Below are 4,374 nucleotides of genomic sequence, written 5' to 3'. Positions count from 1 at the left end.
TGAATGGAGGCAGTTTGTCGGACTGTGCATTGACCTGGCTGGTGGAGACTGGGAGGGCGATCAGGCATATGGTCCGGAGATGGTAATCTGTGGTAGCGGTGGTGAGGAGGAGCAGGAAAGGTGTAGCAAGGAACTGGAGGAAAAGCAGGTGATAATTTCCACATTACAACAAAACTCAGTGCACACACAAGGTGCTTCAGCGTCACCTTTGCAAGGCTGCACAACAACCACTGCACCAGCAGATGTCACTAACATGCTCAATGAATGAAGCTTGGAGTAGCGAACCAATTTTTGATGCAATGGTTCTAAGGGGTTCAAAGCTTCATGGGGCCTCATATGGCCATCACTACACAGGAGGTAAAGGCAGGAAGTGGAGAGTCGTTCAGTTGCCGTTGTGGTTAGTGAGCGGAGCACACCGGAGCGAAGCCCGGGAAAACACAGGCCAGGAGTGAGAGTCACTATAAGAGATCTTCAGAAAGAGACAACAATCTGGCAACGAGGACACACCAGTAAGCAGCTTAAGAAGAGGCAGGTTAATTGTCCACAGCTGTGCTAGGCATGCCTCCTCGCCTAGACTGGCTGCTGACACGTGAGGGGGCGGAGGTGCCAGATGCAGACGTGACAGAGTTGTTGTCTATAGAATGAAGCAATTTCATAAATCTATGCCCGGTAGGAAGGTGGAAAAATGAGAAGCATTCTAAAGTTTGGTTAATTACTCATACTTTTCAGCATCCACACAATTTAGACGATGTTACTGATTCTTCAACCCTCAGATCCTCAGGAACGGAGCTGCAGAGCATAGGAGCTACAAAAGCCTGATCACCTTTGTCCTGAGCATGGAACTTAGTGCCATCCAAGAGGGCCCTGCCTGAAGTTCAGAAGCTGCATTCATAGGAGAGTAGCCATTCAGTAATATAACAGGGTCTCAAACCATTAAGAGCTGTATGTAAAGTAGGTGGAAGTGGAGGAAACATTAAGCACATGCATCCTATAAATAAGCATCTATGTCTTCAAACAAGATAGAATGAGGCAGGCAGGTACAGGAAATGAGTTGATTTATACTGAAGATGTTATTAGATTTTTCACTTTTAGGATTAAATAAAAGTTTAAGGTATGAGTTGTGGTTTAAAATGATGTGACACATGAGAGATTTTTTTCACAGAACAGTACATGGGTATTTTGTATAAAAAATAATCAGCAAAATATACAAAGTAATCAGCAACTGCTATGTTGATAACCCCGAAACACCATACAGTTTTATTGTTTCTCACATAGTTTCTATGACATACAGGGACCAAAATGGTGATGCACAACACCCAAATCACAATATTCAATCATACATCAATGCCTGCAGAAATGAGAAAGAAGAGGATTGACATGTTTGTGTGAATAACAGAATTAACTCTATGCTCATAATTATGTTGGCTGCAAAAAGAATTGTCCATCCCATCCTAGGCAGCTTGTCTTTTCCAAATCCCCTTTTCTGTATGCAAACTAGAGTAGTTCATTGAATAATTCTCACTAAACCTGTCTCATCCACTTGTTTTCCCTTTGAGAGGCAATCACCCATCTGCTTGTAATTTATGACCATGAGCAAATCTGCTGTGGTTTTACAAGGATGCATTAGAAAACATTCTTATTATTGTGAAGCATTATTGTAAGTGGAGAAAAATACACTTCTTAATGCAAAAAGATAGGCGCTTTCCAAGGTGGAGCCTCAGACTTATGTGTATCTGAGACAGCTAAAGGAAGATGAATTATTTTCCACTGCTTCTTATTCATTATTCACATTATGCAAATAATTGATCTCTGTGAAATATTTTTAAAAAGCTTTTGAACAGTCCAGTCCAGTGCAGCCTCTCCACTGATTTAAGATGCATCAAGACTTGTGTTTGTTGTACCATGGCTTTCTGAACAACTTGGTTATCAACTTAGTGAGATTACACTGCAGTGGTGCATATTGCTAGCCTGCAACAACCCTCAATTTCAACATGTCCGAGTGAGTACCAAAGCATGTTTAAATCATGCTAAATCTGGAAAATCAGTTTGCATTTATCAATACATTGGAATCAGTGACTTTTACAATGTTTGTTGTTCATACTGTTGCTGCTTTATACTGTAAGTGAAAAGTCTGTCCTTCAGTTCAAGGTGCAGCGTGTAAGATTGTGACCCAGGGACCACCAGTGTGAGTAAGAAGCAACTTTCAGGTCATAGTGGTATAGTGGATAGACCGGATGGGCATTATTATAATCCTGAAAGTTACCTAGGCTTTTCTAAATTGTATATATATATTTGAAAATTAAGTAATCTATTGCCACCACAGGGAGCAGGTCGCCATTCATAAACGCCACAATGTTGTTCCACCATGCACTGCTTGGACAATGAGCAAGAAGAAAGTAGAAGAAAGAACACCCCTACCTCTAAACTCTGTAAGGTTAACACTGTGAACTCCCATGCCCCTAGAGCTGTCATGCCCTCCAGTATAAACTTGCTAAACAAATCTTTGCAAGTGATATTTATTTGTTTGTATGACCTTTATTTTACCAGGACGTCCAATTGAGATCAAGATTTCTTTTTCAAGGGAGACCTGGTCAAGATGGCAGCCATACAGATTTACAGCATATTAAAAATCAACACATACAACACAATATACCATAATTCCATTCACAAGATCAAAACAATGGACTCTCAATGGATGTCTCCTTCACCGCATTCTTTATGATGTCCTTAACTTCAACAATAGATATGAATGTGTCTAACTTTAGATCTTTCTACAAGTTATTCCATGACCGAGGTGCATAATAGGAAAAATCTGTTTTTTCCAAATTTGTAAAAATTCAAGATAAATTAAAAAGTAACCACCTGAAACAGTGTAGCTGGTAACCACCAGAGATAAGACACAACAAGGTACAAAGATAAGGTGGAGGTTTAGATAAAAATACACCAGTGCTTTTATGTATAAAGGGTCAGTCATGTCCACCCCACTAACTCAAACAAATTCAGTGGTGAGTACAAGACTTTGCATTTGTAATGAAATCCAAGGATGTATGCACTAATCAAGGCTTTGTAAAATAGAGGAGGCTACATGCATATATAATATATCGCCAAAATCAATCACAGGTAGAAAGTAGTTTCCAAGTTTTTTCATAGCACTGTAAGTAAAACGCATTTTATCTCTAAAATAAAAGCCAATCTTCACCTGGAGCTTCACATATAATATGCAAACTTAATAAAAGTTTATCATCAATCCATATCCCCACATAAGAGGACACTCTCAATAGATTTCCCATCAGATGTGAGAATGCTACAATTATCAAGCAACTGTGGGCATCATGCTTCCTGGAGCTTCACATATAATATGCAAACTTAATAAAAGTTTATCATCAATCCATATCCCCACATAAGAGGACACTCTCAATAGATTTCCCATCAGATGTGAGAATGCTACAATTATCAAGCAGCTGTGGGCATGCTCTTGAGAGGGCAATGAACTTTAAAACTGATTTTAAACTCAGCAAAGTCATTTCTAAATTTTGAAATGCAGTCTGTAGCTTTTTGATTGCCTCTGCTAGAGAGGAAGAATATAAAGTATACACAGTAAATGTAAAGTATAATTATTGTGTGATGTCTGTATGGGTTGTGTATGTTTGTCTAATGTACTTGTTTGACAGTTGCCACAGACACAAAAATCGTTTTCAAAAGGACAATAAATTGAAAATGAAAACTGAAATTGTAATTGGACTGTCTGGTCTTTGACTCTGCAAACTTATTATAAATTTGCAGCCTGCCAACATTTTCTCACAGAATTTTCTAGAATTTTTGCAGCCTGCCAACATTTTCTCACAGATGAAGCTTCTAGAATATAATGGCTTTTTTCCTCCTTATACGTTACTAATGTTAGTTTGCATTAGCATGAATAACAGCTATGTAACAATAGCAATAAAACACCACCGCAATACAGGGAAAGTAACGCTAGTATTTGCTGTCTTACATGGAAGCTATGACCTGTAGTATTACATACTAAATAGATTAACCTAATTCAATTGCTAAATGTACTGTATAGCTATATAGCTGTATAGATCATGACTTGACATACTGCTATTCGGTGTGTGGCTTGTGGATGACACAGCACCTGATGGCTATTGTAGGCTCTCTCATGCTTAGAAAGGGAGGGGTGGACTTTGGGGGGTATTCAGATGGTTGCAATCTGCATCCTCACCTCTAGATGCCAGTAAATCTCATCCAGCAGCAGATACGAGGTGCTGTTTGGCAACAGTATATTTTCCCGGAGAAGCCTCTTTCCATTTGTTGAACTGTTGTCGTCATGTCTCCCTCAGAGTGGGTTGTTTCAGAGCAATGAGCGATTTTTAATAA

General features: G+C 39.2%; 1 long non-coding RNA gene across 2 annotated transcripts; it reads left to right on the top strand.

The window, feature by feature from the left end:
- Window positions 1-1,775: 1,775 nt before the first annotated feature.
- On the top strand, window positions 1,776-3,182 carry LOC109966574 (uncharacterized). Of its 2 annotated transcripts, XR_002275792.1 has the most exons (4): window positions 1,776-1,999; window positions 2,143-2,185; window positions 2,324-2,429; window positions 2,548-3,182. It is a non-coding gene; the product is annotated as an uncharacterized LOC109966574 (long non-coding RNA). The 2 variants fall into 2 exon arrangements; XR_002275791.1 differs by having other exon boundaries at window positions 2,324-3,182.
- The last annotated feature ends 1,192 nt before the right edge of the window (window positions 3,183-4,374 follow it).

The sequence above is a fragment of the Monopterus albus genome, unplaced genomic scaffold, assembly GCF_001952655.1.
Source record: "Monopterus albus unplaced genomic scaffold, M_albus_1.0 scaffold114.1, whole genome shotgun sequence".
Taxonomy (NCBI): domain Eukaryota; kingdom Metazoa; phylum Chordata; class Actinopteri; order Synbranchiformes; family Synbranchidae; genus Monopterus; species Monopterus albus.
The sequence above is the reverse complement of the archived record's forward strand: the minus strand, read 5'-3'. Positions and strand labels throughout refer to the sequence as shown.